The sequence below is a fragment of the Bidens hawaiensis genome, unplaced genomic scaffold (genome assembly GCF_021521415.1).
Source record: "Bidens hawaiensis isolate Kalapana, Puna unplaced genomic scaffold, B.hawaiensis_p1.1 tig00063408_1, whole genome shotgun sequence".
Classification (NCBI taxonomy): domain Eukaryota; kingdom Viridiplantae; phylum Streptophyta; class Magnoliopsida; order Asterales; family Asteraceae; genus Bidens; species Bidens hawaiensis.
In genome coordinates this window covers 1-19974 of record NW_027506533.1, presented here as the reverse complement: position 1 = coordinate 19974, position 19974 = coordinate 1, and the positions used below count along the sequence as shown (strand labels likewise).

Below are 19974 nucleotides of genomic sequence, written 5' to 3'. Positions count from 1 at the left end.
ACGCTTTTGGTTAGTGGCGTCCATCTGGAGTTCCGGTTCGACGACTGCATGTTATCCCTTCCGCCTAACCGAGGGTGCGAGCCAGATGAGGTGTCAAAGTTTACCCTTGACTGCCAAATACCAAGCTTCCTCTTTTTGTTTTGTCGGGCGGTAAGGACGTTGTTTTCTCTTGTTTTTTGAGTGTAGAGGTTTGTGCTCTGGGGAAGATCTCTACCCAGTTGCTTTTCCGTTTCCGCGAAGCGTTTAGCTGCTGTCATGATGGCATCCCACGTGGATGGCATGCCATCTTTACCCGTTAAGGTGCGGATGAGCTCTGGGTCTTCCGTGCCCTGGATGAAAGCAGCGCGGACAAGATCTTCGCTAATAGTGCCCAGACTTAGCTTCTTTGAATTGAAGCGCGTGATGAAGTCTAGTAAAGACTCATCTTCCTCTCGGATGCAGTTGAGGATCGTCCATTGCTCTTCGGTATACTTTTTTTGTTGACTGAAGTGTTGGCTGAACTTTTGCTGGAAGTCTGCCCAATCGTAGATGTGGTGGACCGGTAGACGGTCGAACCACGCTCTGGCTGCCCCAACAAGCGTCATTTGGAACATGTAACACCACGTGGGTTCCGTCCAGTTGCTGACGGTTGCCCCTGCTATGAATCTGTTCAAGTGATCATCTGGGTCGGATATACCATCATAAGTGCCGATGTTGGACATCTGTTTGGCACTCTTCGGGGCGATTGCTTCCGCAATGTCCCTTGCAAACTTGGACGTTCCCGCATTTGCAACAGTTGGTCTAAAGGTTTTGGAGAAGTCACGTGGGTTTCCCCCCGCGTTCCTTGGTTTGAAGGTTTCTCCAAAATCCCTTCTTGGTTGGAAGTCCGTTTCCTTGCGCTTCCCTTTCGCCCTATGACGAGGGTTTGCGTCACTGTCGGACTCCTCCCAATCGTTATCCAAGTACTCGCACTCATTGCTCATGTTGAGCTCTTGTCGAGTGTTTCCGAACTCCTCAGCCTGTTGGAGTGAACGTAAGCGTTCATCCAACTCAGCTTGGAATTTCTTCTGACGTGCTTCCGCCCACGCTTTAACTTGATCAAGTGTTTGGCGGGGGAGTCTGTTGTCTCTCCAACTGGGTATCGGTGAATCTCAGTGAAGGATTGTTTACAGCACTTGCCCCGGCTTGGGTAACCGGGGTAGTGTTCGTAAAAATTGTGTACTCGCCGGTGTTCCCCCCAGTAGCTGGGTTTGTGGTTACCGGGGTTTCTTGGTCACTCGCTGGCCTTGGCACGGAGTAACCTTAACCATCTTTCCAGAGGTTTTGAAAAAACTGAGAAAATTAGTTCTAGCTTTTATGCACGGATGGCGCCAAAGAAGAAACACTAAGTTACCTCGGCAGATTACGGATAATCTTAGGGTCAAGTAGATGTTTCCCACGAGGGTTAGGTCCGGCAAAGATGGTTATTCTTCTGATGACCTGCAAAACAGACACCGTGAGCTCGTCACTGAGAAGGGGGGGGGGGTACCTCCTTGTGACCACCCTCCGGCGTGAGAATCAGACTAGATTGCTCTGAATACAAGTGTATATTAAGAGAAATAGCTAGAGCAGATAAGATATGTGATGGTATAAGATAGTATATGATACCGTTCCAAGGTGTTGGAGTATTTATAGCCGAAGGTAGGTTTCCAAGCAGGTACAGCCAGCTTTATAATATTCCTTTTCTACCAACTGTGGGCTACGCACGTGCCATGCTGGTGGTTGGTGGGTAGGCAGCGGCTGATAGTGACATGGCCGGCTGTGTACTATTCCTTTTCCACCAACTGCAGGCTATGTACGTGCCACAACAAGGGTTGGTGAGTAGGCAGCGGCTGATAGTGACATTTTGTACTAGAGCGTGCTCCTCGTCGTACTGTTGTCAGCGAGCTGTCACCCTATGATTGGTTCATGGGCTGCTTTGGTCAGATCTTGTCTATTTTGTCCATACCTTGGCAGGTATAGTACAAAAGATCCTCCAGAAGCGTACGGACTGGCTCATTTGGGCGGGAGTATTCCCGCCTTGCTCATTCCTTCTTCAGGTGACATTACTGAATTACTGAGAGTTAGTGCCTTGTGCGTGTAGCCTTGCTATTAGTGCGGGTAGCCTTCCCTGATGGCTTGTATCCGCAGCTGCGGGAACAGGCGGGGTACTTCACCATTGGGAGGCTTTTCCTGTTGGCACAGCTGGCGTACTGCGCGTAAGGTCTTCATCTCTCTGAGCATGGTGGGTCCTGCGGAACCAGTTGGTCTTTGCGCAGACGTCCCTCTTCAAGGTGAGTCTTGCGGGTCCAACTGGGCTCTGCTGGGACCTACCTCTTCACTCCATTATCTATGTGATTAACTTAGCCGATTAATTGGAGCTAATCAGATTTTCTAAAGAGATTCAAGAATAGCCATGGTGGCTTGATAGGAAGTCTAAAATCAGATGTCAAAGCAGTTCTAAGTCTATACGAAGCTTCATTTCTTGCACTTGAGAGCGAATTAGATCTGCATGAGGCCAAGTTGCTTGCGAAAGAAAAATTGATGAAACTGAGTGTTAATATAAATGATGAAGTAACATATAACTACATAAATCTTGCATTGGATGCCCCCTTATATCATATGGTGCCAAGGTTACAAGCTAGATGGCACATTGACGCATATAGTAAGTGAAAAGATGTAAATAACCTGTTGCTTGAACTTGCAATATTAGATTTCAACATGGTTCAATCCTCAAACAAGAGAGATCTTCAACAAGTGTCAAAGTAAGCAAGCATTCCCTTGACCACTTTTAGAACATATGAGGTTTCCTAACAACCCATACCTTGTTTTTTGTAAAGATTTTACTACGTACGTTTTTTGTTTCGGGTTTTCAAACAATTTTTTTTGCATGTGTTAAAATAGATGGTGGGAAAATACAGAACTAACAAACAAATTAGACTTCATAAGAGACAGTCTCATGGAATGCTTCTTTTGGGCTTCTGGAATTATATTCCAGCCTCGATGTGCTTCTAATCGTATAGGACTTACTAAAGCTTGTGCTTTCATAACTACCATTGATGACATCTATGACATTTGGGAATCTATAGATGAACTCGAAGTCCTCACAGATGCTATCAAAAGGTTCAAAGTATTAATTCACGAAAATGTTTACTTATGTCCATAAACATTTCGAGGCAATTCATGATGATTAACTATGCAGGACCACTGTTTTTTAGGTGGGACATTACTGCCATAAAAAATTTGCATGTGTGTCTTCAAGTAGGCTTCCTAGCTCTTTATAACACCATTAATGGAATAGGTTATGACATAATGATTACACAAAGAAAAAACATCATACCAATCCTTGCAAAAGTGGTAAGTTTGCTGATTTATTATAAAGATAATCACCATGCATGGATCTAAGCTACTAGCGTGTGGTTTCCATTACTTAGCACGTACACTGAAGAGGTATGTACCCGCCTCAACACCGAGCGAGGCGGGTCAACCCACAAGATATAGACAAGAGGCTTGAAATGTCACAAAGCCAAAACCTATGCGCATGGCGCATATCACATATGCTCAGGCATCATATGCCCAGGCACCACACATGCTCAGGCATCATATGCCCAGGCACACATATGCTCGCGCATCACATATGCTCACGCATATCACATATGCGCGCGGCGCATATCACATGCTCGCGCATGAAACATCTGCGCGTGAGAATAAAGAGAAGACCTCGCGCATCCTCAGGATTGGCGCATATCACACATGCACATAATCAACCTCGTCCTTATCCAAATCAGGATTAGGGCAACCTTGATTGTGCACGTCAGACAACCTTCCAGAAGGTATCTTTTTAAGGAATAAGAATATGCTGATGTTGACAGCTGCCAAATGAAAGGTGGACAACTCAGCATAACCCATGTGCTACCACGTGATTATAACCAATGAGAAAGCACCAGGTGTCCCAGAGGACACGTGGCGCAGAGCAATTGGAGGAGGCCAACAAGGCTGAGCCCAATCAGTGGAAACCCTAGCACTATAAATACAGCATCAACTCCACAAGGAGAGACACTGAATCATTCACAGTTACAGACAGTAACACATTCATATCACATTCAATCATATTCAATCACATTCAATCACAGACAGTTACATCCAGTAACACAATCACACAGAGTATTCAGCTATTAAGCAATACTCTCAGATTTCCTTACTCACATATTATTATCTTCTCCACAAATACTTATTCTCACACCGGAGGGTTACCCCAAAGAGGACCCCTCTGTCCCTTTCTGAGGGGTAAGTTGACGGTGCTGTTCATTTTGTAGGTGGAAGAACCCAGATCCAAGAAAACCATCGGTGAAATAGTATAATCACACCCGAGGAAAGTAGATCGTCTACCAGTGAGTCGATCCACGCTTCTTCATTGGCGCCATCCACTGTTACAACGGCAATCAGATCTCATCAGATCTATATATAAAAAAAAAATCACCATGGTTTCTAGCGTTCATAACGTTGATCAAGTTCTGGAGGATATTGAACGTGAGGATGTTAATGAGGGACAACAGTTTCTGAGGGGGCCGCGTGATTCTACGCGCACCACCAGTAACCGTCCCTTCATCACAACTCCTCACGGCCAGACTGAAACTCCTCCAGACGATCTCACGTTACAAAATCTTGCCGGCGCGAAACAAAAAGGACCAATGGGTCCAGAAGATGAAACAAATGATCCTAAAGAATGGCTCATAAACGAGCAGCGGCGTCTAATGGACAAGTATAATGAGATGGTCAAACAGAAAAAGCTAGCCGACTTAACACAAAAGCAAGCGCTTGATAAGCAAACTGTTCATGGAACAAAAAGGCCGCGCGCGCCGGAAGAAGGACATTCTGTTCACACTGCACATACTGAGTTCAGTGATAAAGAAGTGCACAGCATGAGGAAGACGCGAGACACTCATGCAGGAGGCTCACAGCTCCGCGCGCCTGTGAACATGGCGCCTGGAGCCAGAGCCGATCTGGATCTGCACATGCCGTACAGCCCACCAGTTAGAGGGCAAGTGGACGTAACCACACCGTACAGACCAGCCATCTTGGTGAAACATTCAAAGTTCACTGAGCGCATCGCTAAGGCGCCAATCCAGCACAAAACCAAGATGCCGAGTGGTCTGGGCAAGTATGACGGCACAACAGATCCAGACGATTTCTTGCAAGGTTTTTACAACACGGGAAACCTAGAGAGCTGGACGATGCCAACATGGTGTCACATGTTTGCTCGCTGCCTAACGGGCGCGGCTCGTGTCTGGTTCGAGAGCTTGCCGACTGGGCAAATCGATGGGTTCGAGGAACTATTGGAAAAGTTCCAAGCCCACTTCGTGCAGCAGCGCAGACACATGCGCGACCCAGATGACATCATGCACTGCGTGCGCAGGAATGATGAAACGATTGAAGACTACATCACTCGTTTCAATCAGGAGTCTCTGGCAATCGGAGGTATAACTGAGCAACTCCTGCGCGTGGCCTTTATACAAGGCGCGCGCAGTGATCAACTCCGCCGGGCTCTCGTAAGCAGAGATGGCATGCCCACCACGTGGGCCAAGTTAATGGAAGCATCGCGAGTTTTCGCGAGGAACGAAAAACAAATTGCCCAAGATAGGGCAAGAGAAAGAGCGCATCAAGCTGAGTCACCGCGCAGCAAAGAAAAGAGGGGCAAGCAGAACTCTGTATGGTCCAGGTTGCAACCAACCAGTTTTTCTTCCGCAGAAAAGCAGGCGCAACCAAGCTCACCCCAGCCCCAAAAAGATGTTCGTAATCGCGGGGAGGGTGACAGGAGGGAAGGCGGTAGAGATCCTAACAGACCTCTGCCAAGAATATGGACTCCCCTCACTAAAACGCCTTCGCAGGTGTTAAACACTGAGAATGTCCAATTCAAAAGCCCCAAGCCACTACACTACAAGGGACCATCAGACAGTGGCAAGTACTGTGAGTTTCACAAGTCCACAGGACACAACACTGATGCATGCCACCACTTGAAGGATGCAATTGAAAAGGACGTGAAATCAGGCAAGCTGGCTCACCTGGTAAAAAACTCAAGACCAGAAAATGAACAACCAGAAGGAGCCTCTGCCAGCAAAAAGTACAAAAGAATCTGTGTAGCCGAGGGAGGAAGGCAAGGGCAAACATCAAGAAAGAGAAGCGCGCAAATACAAGGAGATTGGCGCGAGCAACAAGTAATCTTCCCAAGAATCAGGGGAGGCCCTTCCATCAGCAGTCCTCTTGTTATCACTACACACATTGCTCATTACGAGGTGTCAAAAGTCCTGGTGGACACTGGCAGCGAATCAGACATCATGTATGAGCAATGTTTCAGAAAACTTGATCCGGCAGACCAAGCAAGGCTTGAGATTGTGAATGCACCAATCTCTGGTGTTTCAAATGAAATCATTCATCCCCTAGGTCAAATACAATTTGAGCTAACTATGGGGGATGAGAAACACAAGCGAGCCAAAGTTGTTAACTTCTTGGTCTTGCCCACCACTTCTTGCCACAATATGATCTTGGGTAGAGGAACGATTGCCCAATTCAACGCCATACCGTCGCCAGCGCACGGCGCGTTGGGGTTCCCAACACCAACGGGTGTAACTTTTGTATACCGAGATCATTTGTGTGCAGTGACAAGTACTCCGCGGGAGGGGAGAATGAAAATTCCAATGGCAGAAAACGCGCCAGAGGGATGGATTCTCAACCCGAAATTCCCGGAGCAAAAAATCACAATTGGCGCTACGTTATCAGACGACACGAGGCTGAGAATGAAAAGGTTGCTCACAGCATATATGTCGGTCTTCGCGTGGCAACACTCTGATATGACTGGGGTTCCGCGCGACCTGGCGCAGCATTCTCTAAACACCTTCAAGTCTGTAGAGCCAATTGCTCAAAAGAAGAGGATCATGGGGGATGAAAAGGCGAGGGCCATGAATGAGCAGGTTGAGGATCTACTGCGCGCAAACATCATCCGCCCGATACGATACCAGACGTGGGTAGCCAATCCTGTGATGGTAAAGAAAAGTAACGGGTCGTGGAGGATGTGCATTGACTTCAAGGACCTCAACAAAGCGTGCCCAAAGGATTGTTACCCCCTACCAAACATCGATGCAAAGGTGGACTCCGTGGCGCCATTCAAGCTAAAATGTTTTCTGGATGCCTACAAAGGCTATCACCAGATTCAAATGGCACCACAAGATGAGGACAAGACCGCATTTAGAACCGACAAGGGTGTTTTTTGCTACACAAAAATGCCCTTTGGTTTGAAGAATGCGGGCGCCACCTACCAAAGACTTATGGATGCCGTTTTCAGCGAGCAAATCGGAAGAAACCTAGAAGTCTATGTGGATGATTTGGTGATCAAGAGCAGGGAGGAAAAGCAAATGCTCAAAGACATCGAAGAAACCCTTGGGCGCCTAAAGGAAGTTAACATGAAGCTCAATCCGAGCAAATGTACTTTCGGCGTACTAGAAGGAAAATTTCTAGGTGTAATGGTCACCAAGGATGGTTTCAAGGTGAACCCTGAGAAGGTGGAGGCCATCCTTGACATGCCCTCGCCATCCACCATGAAAGAAGTTCAGAAGCTGAATGGTAGATTGGTATCAATCAACAGGTTCCTAGCGAACCATGCAACCAAATCTACCCCATTTGTCAATACATTGAGAAACTGCTTAAAGAAAAGTCAGTTCAAATGGACTCCTGAGGCCGAGCAGGCTTACAGTGAGATTAAAGAATGTTTGATAAATCTGCCCGCGCTCACAGCTCCTCTTCCTGGTGAAACTTTGACATTATACCTATCAGCAGGAGAGCGCGCCATCGGCGCAGTATTATTGGTGGATCGCAAGGGAATCCAAACGCCAATATACTATGTGAGTCGGGTGCTGACAGATCCTGAGACGCGCTACTCCATCATGGAAAAGTTAGTTTTATCACTAACACACGCGTCGCGCAAGCTTCATAGATATTTCAATGGTCATCCCATTGAAGTTCTGACTGGTTACAACATCCAGCAAGTCTTGCGGCGCCCCGCTCTCTCAGGAAGGCTGACAAAGTGGGCGCTGGAATTAGGAGAGCACACGATCTCCTATAAGCCCCGTCCAGCAATAAAGGGACAAGTCTTGGCTGATTTCATTGCAAAAGTCCCAGAAGGAAGAATTGAAGAGGCTCAGCGCGAGGTAGACCCTCCGCGAGCTAATGATGAAGAAAATGTTTGGAGATTGTTCACTGACGGAGCTTCAAACAATGAAGGTTCCGGCGCAGGTCTCAAACTGGTGGATCCAGAGAATCATGAATATACTTACGCCATCAGGTTGGACTTCAAGAGCACCAACAATGAGGCTGAGTATGAAGCCCTGCTGGCTGGCCTGCGCATCGCGCAAAAATTCGGGGTTAAAAAGCTAGAGGCCCATGTTGATTCATACTTGGTAGCAGCACAGGTCAATGGCCTTTATGATGCAAAGGAGAACACCATGCCTCTATATCTAGAGCAGGCGAAAAAGCTCATCGAGCAATTTGACTGCTTCAGAATCATTCATATTCCGCGCAGTGAAAACAAATCTGCAGACGCGCTGAGTAAGATGGCATCAACCAGTTTTGATCACTTTGGCAAAGATGTCAGGGTAGAAGTAATGAGCAACCCGTCGGTGGTAGCGAGGTCTGTCCTGGTAACTCATACAACCCCTTCATCATGGATAACTCCAATAATGGAATTCTTAAAGGAGGGAAAGGTACCAGATGATCGCGCGCAAGCGAGGAAGATAAGACACAAAGCGCAGAACTATGAACTGCTTGACGGAACATTATATCGACGCTCTTATCTTGGGCCGCTCATGAAATGCCTAGATGCTGAAGAAGCAAGCTATGTGATCAGAGAGATACACGAAGGAATCTGTGGAATTCATGCTGGCCCGCGCATGGTGGTTGCCAAGGCAATGAGCGCAGGCTACTATTGGCCAGGCATGTACTTGGACGCTTTAAAAGAGATCCAAAAATGCAAAGCATGTCAGAGCTATGCGCCAAACACCATGCGGCCAAAGAACAACTTGATTCCGGTGACCTCCGCATGGCCTTTCCATAAATGGGCAATCGATATTGTGGGTCCCCTACCGCAAGCGGCTGGGCGAGTAAAATTTTTGGTAGTGGCAGTAGACTATTTCACAAAATGGGTTGAAGCCAAGCCACTAGCAAAAATAACAGCCGAAGTGATGAAGCAGTTTATCTGGAGCCACATCATATGCCGTTTTGGCTTGCCCATGGAAATTGTGAGCGATAATGGCAAGCAATTCACTGACAAGAAGATATCCAGCTGGCTCAAGGAATTGCGCATCAACCAAATTTTCACTTCTGTTTATCACCCTCAGGGGAATGGACAAGTGGAACGCGCGAACCAAAGTTTGTTAAGTGGGCTGAAGAAAAGGTTGGAGGGAGAATCCCATTCTTGGGTCGAAGAGCTACCTAATGTCCTGTGGGCACACAGGACATTAACCAAAACCAGCAATGGCGAATCCCCATTCAGCCTAACCTATGGAACAGAGGCAATGATTCCAGCAGAAGTTGGATGCCCATCCCATAGAGTGCTCATGATGAGCAAGATTGATAACGAGCGCGAAAGACGGTTGGACCTCAACTTGCTTGAAGGGCGCAGAGAGGCGGCTATCATCAGTGAAGCCAAGTACAAGAAAAAGCTGGAAAAATATTACAACCAGCGCGTGAAAGAATGCCACTTCAAGAAAAATGATTTTGTCCTTCGAAACAATGAAGCTAGCCGCGCGATACCCCCGGGAAAAATGTCCCCCAATTGGGAGGGACCTTATCAAGTCTCGGAAGAATTGGGAAAAGGCGCATACGCTTTAAAAGATTTGAATGGAAAGAAGATCCCGCGCGCATGGAACGCGGCACAGCTTAGAAAATGTTTCATGTAAAAAATATCAAGTTTGTAATCAAGGCTTTTTAAGCCATTATGAATAATGATACGCGCTATCTTCTCTTAATGTGGATTCTATTACCTTTTGCATACATGTTTCACACTTTCCTTTATTAGTTTTGAGCAATATGACAACATTGTATTGACATCAAAACGAAATAAAAACGAAGTAAAATATACATGCGCGAGCTTCAAGCTCAAACGCGTTAACGAGTCTTAACTCTAACACGTCAGGGCCTTAGCCCAATTCTATCACCTTTTGCATACATGTTTCACACTTCCCTTTATTGATTTTGAGCAATAAGATAACATTGTATTGACATCAAAACGAAATAAAACGAAGTAAAACATACATGCGCGAGCTTCAAGCTCAAACGCGTTAAAGAGTCTTAACTCTAAAACGTCAGGGCCTTAGCCCAATAATATGAGCCTTAGCTCAGGGCCTTAGCCCAATAATGTGAGCCTTAGCTCAAATCACTCACAACATCCATCCTACATGCTGCGCAGACTGACCATAAATACCTAAGCACAACTAAGGAAAAGCGAATGCCAAAACATAGTTGTTAAGGTCTCAGGTCAAGGTCGCGCATAAAATTGTAATGGATATCTGAGTAACACATTGACGCGTAAGGCTAAAAAACTCATAATTCCATACACGCGCGATAACGTCGAGCAAAAGAGGAATAATGAAAACGCCAACACACGTGTCAACATAATCAAGATATGGCAAAATCACTTACAATATGACAAGGGTTAAGTATAATAAATTCCTTACAACCTTGTTCTTATTCCAACGTGCAAGCATATCTTATATTCAACAAGCAAACATGCGATATAAAGAGATCAATGGGGAATGCGCAATATGCGAAGAAGGGAAAAACAAAATTTCATTCCAAAGCGTTGAAATTTACAAGTTTACAAGATGAGATACAAACTACAAATAAAAAAAAAAAAAAAAACATGAAGGGCTTCTCAAGTCTCCACGTTGACATCAGCCTCTTCATCATCCTCATCCTCGCCCTCAGCATCTGGCGCAGCCTGCTCCTCATCATCTCCAAACTGACCATAGTCAAGTTGTTCATCTTGAATGGAGTCTTCGAGCGCGACAGTGTCAGGAGCGGATCCTTTGGCCACGCCAGAGTCGCTAGCAACGCCAGCATTCGCCGCGCCATCATCGCCGCCGCCAGCCCCTTCGCACTCGTCAAGTAATTTCTTTAGCGCGACGAGATCGGGCTGGTCAGCAAGCGCGGATATCTGCAAATCATAAGCAAAAATATGAGTACAAAAAGACTTAAAAATAAGTCAAGGTAATCTCATTAAGGTTAAAATACCTGTGCAAGGATGGGAATGGGAGTATTCATATACTTCTCCCCCATCGCGGCCATTTCCGCGGAGGCCGCGTCGCTCTGGTAAGGGTACTCGGATGGGTTCTTCTTCAACATGCCATATTCGTAACCATCCGTGAACCCTTCAGCTCGGCCCACCAAGCGCGCGGCAGCGTTGCAATCCATCACCAGGGCCTGAAACTCGCCTGAGTATTTCATCGCGTAAGCGCAACGAGTCATGCCCTGTGAGATTAGCCATTGGCGATCCTGCGCGAGGCCAGCAACAGACGTCTCGAGGGCAGGAACCTGAGAGTTTAATAACTCAACAGTTTCTTTAGTCTTTTTTAGCTCCTCTTTGTCGGACGCTGCTGCCGCCAAGATTTCTTCTTTTTCCGCCCGCGCAGCATCAAGTGCTTCCTGGCTAGACGCTGCCGTCGCCAGGGCTTCATCTTTATCGGCCTGCGCGGCCGCCAGCTCCCTCTTCAGGCGCGCAACCTCACTCTCCAGTGATGATTTTTCAGTTATGGACTGGACAAGAGCTTGGTCACGCGCCTCCGCCTCAAGCTCCAAATCGCGCGCTCGGCGCGAGTACTTGGCCGCGTCCGCCTCCGCCGCCTGCAGCTTCTCCCGCGCCGCCTGAAGCTCATGCCCGCGCTTCACGAAGGCGCTGTTGGCACTGGCTCGGTTCTCACTGAGCTCTGCTTGGAGCTTCTCAGCTCTTTCGCGAGCATCAGAAAGATGCCAAGCAGACACCTTAGCCTCTTGCTTGGCTTCCGCAAGAGCATCACGTACTTTTTCGTAATCAGAGCGAAGCTCTTGGGAGGCAGCAATGAAGGCTGACCCAGCAAACATATGATCATTGAGCAGGTCGTCGCGAGCGCGGTCCTCCTGGAACCTCCTTTCAGATTGAGGCACAGCATGAGCCCAGAATTCCGCACACACCCCCATGGACTGAAATGTGCTGTCTTCAGTAATATTCCATCTCGGGCGGTAAGTGTGATCGGCTTCCTGCAAAAACAAAGAAATTATCTAAGTCATCAAGACATTAAGATGGAAGTCCGCGCAGCGGAGCAAAAAAGAACCTATACCTGCGGGGATGAAGCAGAAAAGTCAGCGCCAGCCCCACGAGAAGGCTCTGCCGCGAAACCTCGTGGCGCTGCAGGGCTGGCGCGGGCGCCTGCGGAGTCTTCAACTTCAAACTCCTCACCCTCCTCTGAAATAGGCCTATTCTCCTGAGACCTAGAATCAAAATCGGTCTCGCAGGGAGGGCTGTGCGCAGGAGGAGGTGAGGGAGGTCTCGACGCCGCCAAGTCGGCGCGCTAAACGGCCTCCTGCTCCTTAGTAATGCCGATGAGGGGAGATTCATCGCTTGCAGGAGCAGGAGCAGAGCCAGCGGCGCTGGCGCCGGCGCCAGGAGTGCCGCCAGAAGTTTGTACGCCAGCTACGGCTTCTATGAAAAAACTAACAACAAGAAATGGTTAATGACTTGATCTAAAAGAAAGTCAGAAAATAAGAGCGCAATACGTACCTTGGCGCAACTCCGTTCGCGCAGCAAACATCGCCATGAAGTCCATTCTACCCTTCTTTGAGGGTAAAACGGGGGACTTCGAAGCGACCTCCGGCGCAGCCTCGGCATCTTGTTGCGCTGACGCCGGCTCTACAAACATTTGGGTGAGCAAAGATTCATTAGTAATTCTATCAGAATCGCGCACACAGAATCATAAAAGATAAGCAACGGATAAGCAAAATATACCTGTCGAAGGCGCAACACCACTTCCCTTTTCCGCCGCGAGAAGGGAGGAGGTAGCGCCACCATATCTCAAGTGGACAGGAGGTCTGCCCACTTTTTGAGGCAGGGAAGCCAAGGAAACCCTGGTGGTAAACTCCTGGGTTTTCCCAAATCCCCCCGCCTTAGTAGGAGGATCTTGAACAACAGGGGCATTATCCTTCTTCTGCTTCTTACTGGCCCCTGCGCCAGTTTTCCCCTTAGCTTTACGCTTTAGTTGGGGCGGCTCCTCCTCTTCTTCCTCCTCTTCCGCGAGCTCCAGCTCGTAGTTTTCGAGCGCATCTACAATACACACAACAGAAGTGTTAGCAAAATTTGGTATTATAAGGGAAAATGCATAACTACAAAGGCTTACCAGGCGCATCGCTATCGAAGACAAATCCCAGATCAACAGGGATGAACATGTCATCGAAGCGATCGGGAAAACCAACCTCCCCAGCGTCGAGCGCGACGGAGCCACCCTCCATATGTTCATCATAGGCGGCGTGGATATAATCCTTGGTGACTGCACAAAACAAGTCAAATGATATCAGCAAAAGAATTATATTCGCGCAGAAGTACAATGAGATAACTTACACAACCCGTCGACTTGGATAACGGGCTCGAGCGCGCTGTCCGCCCACCTCTTGCTCATACCAACCCCCACCAGCGCCTCCTCACAAATGTTCTTGGCGGGGGATGGTTCGGCGGTCAGCTTATTAACCCAGGCGCCAGTTGGGTTCTTAAGGACACCCACATCCGCAGGCGCAGAAGCAATCGAGCGCATGGTCATACGGATGGGGATCACACCAGCCCTTATATAAAAAAACCTCTCAGACCAGTCATGAAGGCTCTTGAATGAAACAGTGGAGCACTTCACCTTCTGACTGCGAGGAACGAAGGAGAACCAAGAATCTTGGATCTTGGGCTTGTAAAAAAACTGAAAGCGCCGAGGGGTGGGCTCCTCGCGCTGGGATTTGCACATGAACTCAAAGTGAGTCATGCGCACAAGTCCAAATGGATGGACTTGGGATATATGAATCCCATAAAACTGAAGCACCGCACCCACAAACCTTGTCATCGGAAGACGAAGGTTGCAGTGGGTGAAAAAATGGCTATATAGGGATATATAGCCGGCAGGCGGTCCGCCGCCGTTTGCCCGGCCGCAGGCAACATGCAGCCAAACAGGGGGGGAAAACCCTGAGAGGCAATAAGGCTGTCAAGATCAGCCTGCCTCAATTTGCAGGGGATTTCATTCCACCTCTTCACGGCCTTGGCCCTCCCTACCTCCTCCGATGAGACCTCAGCAGCCTTCTTCCCCTTGCCGGTCTTCTTCAATGTAGACATTACTAACGATTTTCTACGGCAATGTATGGGGGAGATTGTGTTGTCTGAGCTATCAGACATACAACGGTGACAAAGAACAAACGAGGCTTCTGAACAACAGATATTTGGGAAGCAGAACAAAGATAATCAGAAGACAGAGAAAGAAAAGCTCAGAAGAATAAACAAGAAGATGAAGGATAAAAAAAAAAACTCTAAGGGCTGGCTTTTATAGGCCCAGGAGAGAGAAATTTTGGTGCTGAACGGACTTCACGCGCCCCCACTCGCAGGTTTAATCCAATGCGAGCGCGACACGTGTCCCTGACACTGTGTGAGGGGACATGAAAGGAAACTATACGGCTGCTGCCAGAGTTCACGCGCCACCACTCGCAGGAACGGACCAACGCGAGCGCGACACGTGTCCCTGACAGCATGTGAGGGGACACGAAAGGCAACTGTAGCACCTCGAGCACACGAAAGGTCTGACACGTCTCCATCACTGACCCACGTCAGCAACAACCAACCACGTACACAGACGATTCGTTTGCAACCAAAAGGATAGAATTTCGTGCAACGATGAATAATAAGAAGAAAAGGACAAACCCCTACTAAAAGAGCAAACTATTTAGTCTAACATCTGTCTTACCGCGCTCGCGCGAGACAAGACACACATTAGACTGGGGGGGCTTGAAGAGGTATGTACCCGCCTCAACACCGAGCGAGGCGGGTCAACCCACAAGATATAGACAAGAGGCTTGAAATGTCACAAAGCCAAAACCTATGCGCATGGCGCATATCACATATGCTCAGGCATCATATGCCCAGGCACCACACATGCTCAGGCTTCATATGCCCAGGCACACATATGCTCGCGCATCACATATGCTCACGCATATCACATATGCGCGCGCATGAAACATCTGCGCGTGAGAATAAAGAGAAGACCTCGCGCATCCTCAGGATTGGCGCATATCACACATGCACATAATCAACCTCGTCCTTATCCAAATCAGGATTAGGGCAACCTTGATTGTGCACGTCAGACAACCTTCCAGAAGGTATCTTTTTAAGGAATAAGAATATGCTGATGTTGACAGCTGCCAAATGAAAGGTGGACAACTCAGCATAACCCATGTGCTACCACGTGATTATAACCAATGAGAAAGCACCAGGTGTCCCAGAGGACACGTGGCGCAGAGCAATTGGAGGAGGCCAACAAGGCTGAGCCCAATCAGTGGAAACCCTAGCACTATAAATACAGCATCAACTCCACAAGGAGAGACACTGAATCATTCACAGTTACCGACAGTAACACATTCATATCACATTCAATCATATTCAATCACATTCAATCACAGACAGTTACATCCAGTAACACAATCACACAGAGTATTCAGCTATTAAGCAATACTCTCAGATTTCCTTACTCACATATTATTATCTTCTCCACAAATACTTATTCTCACACCGGAGGGTTACCCCAAAGAGGACCCCTCTGTCCCTTTCTGAGGGGTAAGTTGACGGTGCTGTTCATTTTGTAGGTGGAAGAACCCAGATCCAAGAAAACCATCGGTGAAATAGTATAATCACACCCGAGGAAAGTAGATCGTCTACCAGTGAGTCGATCCACGCTTCTTCATACACAGCGTAAGATTTGCATATTCCAGCGTTCATATGACATTTTTTTTCTCACCTTGCAATTATAAGTTTTTTAATATTCTAAAGTTAGGTTAAAAAATGAATTTTTACTTACTTTATAAAAAGTTAAGTCCAAAATATTTGTAAATTACAGTTTCAATAAATACAATCTTTTAAAAATGAGCTTGATTTCTAAAAAAATGATTTATTTTCATAAATTTAGGTTTATAAAAAAAATTTAAGTTAAAGTTTAATGAGTTTGAAGTTTAAATATTTTTGAAATTCAAGTCTATAAATATTTTTAAAATTTAAGTTGTTAATAGTTTAAGTTCAAGTTTCAATAACTGAAAATTATTTTAAATAAATTTGAGGTTCTAATTCTTTTTAAAAATAATTTTTGTTTTAATTTGAGTTTTAGCAACTTGAGTTCAAACATTATCCCTTTTAATTTTTTAAACTTATCAAGTTTCTTTTTTCTTTAATAATTTTTGTAATTTGGAGCAATATTCATATAATCCTATGTGATGGCCAATGAGCTAGTGGTGAAGTAGTAAGGGAGGGACTTGATTTTTCATGTGACCAAGATTCGATTCATGCCCCTGTTAATCGGTTATCTAGTTGAATCATTGAACTGAACGAGTTTTATTTCACCACAGTGTTTTTGGGCGAGTGTTCACGGCCCACCTTAGGTGATGGTTTTTTCTGTATCAAAAGACGAGTGTATCTTGGTGTAGCGAATTTTGCATAGCTTATTTATAGAATTCAATTTTTTTAAAAAAAAAACTGCTGACGTGGTGTATTTGGAATAGTTTTTAAGTTTATTTCCTGTTCTCCATATAGCTTATCGCAAATTCACACATTTTGCGATGAGGTTGGATGGAATTTGACTTTTAGACAAATGTTATCGTACCTTTTTGTATAAATTTGTTTTAGTGCTATTAAAAAAATATGAAAAAAGAAAAAACATGCACTTTCTTTGTAATTTTCCTTTTATTTCATTGATTGAAGAAACAAATTTTTTACAGATACGTTGTGGGCTTACTTACGCAACTTATAATTTCTTTTGATCCAATTAGTGGGGAGATATGTGTGAATCATTTATTTTGGAAGCGAAGTGGACTCAAGCAATGCCAACACTTGAAGAGTATCTTGATAACGGGTGGGTATCTTCTTCGGGAGTGGTTATACTTACTCACGCCTATGTATCACTTAATCCAGAAGATGCAATTGAGTCATTGGAGAAGTGCCAAGAGATTATCAAATGGTCATCGATGCTTTTACGACTTTATAATGATTTAGTTATTTCTTCGGTATACATTCTTTACATTTCATTGTGTTTGTAAAAACTTTTAACTATTTTCTTGTTGTCTTAATATTTTGTTTCTAAGCATAGGAGGAGATAGCTACAAATGAAAGCGTAGATGCAGTATCATGTTACATGCGTGACAGTGGCGCTAGTGAGGAAGTAGCGCGCGAATACATAAACACTCTAATCGACAAAGCATGGATGAAAATGATCAAAGCGCGAGATGCTTGTTCTGATGTCTCGACACATTCAATCATTGATTTGGCTCTGAATATGGCTCGAGTTGCTCAAAGTATGTACAAGTTTGGGATGGACATGGAGCTCCCGATGCTAGAGCCAATCATCGAGTATTGTCCATGATCGTGAAGCCCATTACCATCGGTAGAGAGTAGTGGGTCATGCAATCCATGTGCCACGTGTTTATTTTGAAATTTGTTTTGAATTTTTCAAATTTGGCTCAAGTTGCTATGCACGTAAACTACTGATGTAATAGTTTAATTATTCAATATTATATCTGAATTGATCCATTTTACCATGCAATCTAGGTGCCACAATGTATAGTAATGATAATCTAACTATTGAAATGATGGAGAACAAGATCACTTACATCATTTGCGGTTTTGCATTGTGTAGACTGCAATTTGCAATGTCGCCCAAAGTTTTTCCCTTTTACACATTATCTGTCACGGTTTATTACCCAACTTGAATCCATATCCATTTAGTTCTCGAATCCTATTTAAGGTTTAAACAAATTGTGGTCAATTTCTTTATCCATCGTTCTCTACTCATTGGGTGTTCAAATCCTCTCTAATCAACAATTAAACATTTCAATCAATCTCTAGGTAATCAATATTACTATTGAAGTTAATATTTTATATTCGTCTTACCTGATTTTATTTTAGCGTTTGTGCAGGGCCAATATTCTATATTGTTTTTAGAATTGTGTATGTCGTTCTAGTTTGCTTTTAGTCGGTGTATTAAGTACTCGGTACGTTTATTTTGTAGGTTTATTATGTAAACTTTGAAGAAATATGGACCCTATATAAGGGACACTTACCCATTTCTCCACAACTTTCACAATTCAATAGGAACACATTTTGGAAATAAAGTTTCTCTCTCAATCTTCTTCTTTCTTCAAGCAAATAAACCAAACAAACTAAGATCCGAGTGTCGTTGGTGATTTCCGCTAACCAATAACACGGATTGATCCGAGTCAAGTCTTGAGATCCATCTAGAGGACCTACAAGTGGTATCAGAGCTTTCGGCTCGACTTTTTGTATTTTTCGGGTAAAACTTTTCGGGTTTTTATCTTTAGTTTTTGTTGGATTTGAGGTTGATTTCGTGTTATTTCTCTCTTTTGGAATCCCTTTCACCTTAGAAATACACGAGAATCACCAAATCTTAGTTTTTAGTATTTAAATTTTTTGTGTCTAAGCTCAGATTCCGCTTAAAAAACTCAGATCTAGGCGATTATTGATTTTTAGACTAAAGTCTTTTTGACTTTTTGGAAGTTTGGGTGTTATATTCTCAAAAAAAAAGTCGCATCGGGTAATGTAGCAGTCGCTTCCGAGTGTACCGTAGCAATCGCATCGCTGAGGTACTGTAGCAATCGCTTCGCACGGGGGGGGGGGGGGTACTGTAGCAATCGTTTCGCTTCGCACGGGTATTGTAGCAAATCGTTTCGCTTCACACGGGGGGTATTGTAGCAATCGTTTCGCTTCGCACGGGTACTGTAGCAATCGCTTCGCATCGGGTACTGTAGCAACTCATGCGAAACACTGTAGTGACTCGACACTATAGAACTCGGTACTGTAGCAAAAAAATATTAAAATTTTTTTTCTCTTTCAAAAAAAAAAAAATCTAACCGAGTTTAAAAAAAATGTCTTACGAACCTGAGCTTGAAGGAAATATGGATATGGGAGAAAGCCGAAAGAAAATATTAAAACGAGAATTCGACATGTTTACACATATTAAGGAGAATCGGTTGCCTCTCTTATCAACAGATTTGAGCCACTCGTCACCAAAATGAGTAGTGCCGGTATCATCTATGGTTTGTTTGAGATCAACATGAAGTTGTTGAATTCACTACCTTACACATGGAACATCAATGTGGTTATCATTAAAAGAACCACAAACTGTATACCATGACACTCTCAGAGTTGGCTTCTACCATCAAGTCTTTTGAAATATTGGAAGATAAGCTCCAAATGAATAATCAGTCCAAAGAAAATAAAGTTGGGACAAGTGCTGCAGGTGAAAGCAGTCATGCATGTCCTATCATTCCCGACACATCACCTTGCGATGAGGTAAACCATAACTTATGCACGCAGGCTTGCATTGATAAGGTTACATATTATAGATATCATCAAAACGAAGTTTTTAAAGAAAGTGCAAAAATTTGACAATTAAATGCTGAATATGTAAAGGCTGACAAGATTTACGTTGAGAAGATTGATACTCATCGTAATGATGGCAAATCTTAAACTTAAAATTTTTCAAAAGGAGCATGATGTTATATATTATAAAACATAGTGAATGAATTGAAAGATGAAATTGAAAATTGAAACTTGATGCTTCTGAGAAAAAGAAACACGAAAAGATAGTCGAAAGATTTGAAACATCATCTGAGAAGTTGGATGATTTCATTGGAGCCTAGAGAAGTACTAAGTTG

General features: G+C 45.0%; 1 pseudogene; it reads left to right on the top strand.

Annotated features, from left to right (window-relative positions):
- Window positions 1–17695, top strand: part of LOC143618098 ((E)-beta-ocimene synthase, chloroplastic-like) — a 33188-nt pseudogene extending 15493 nt beyond the window's left edge.
- Window positions 17696–19974: the final 2279 nt, after the last annotated feature.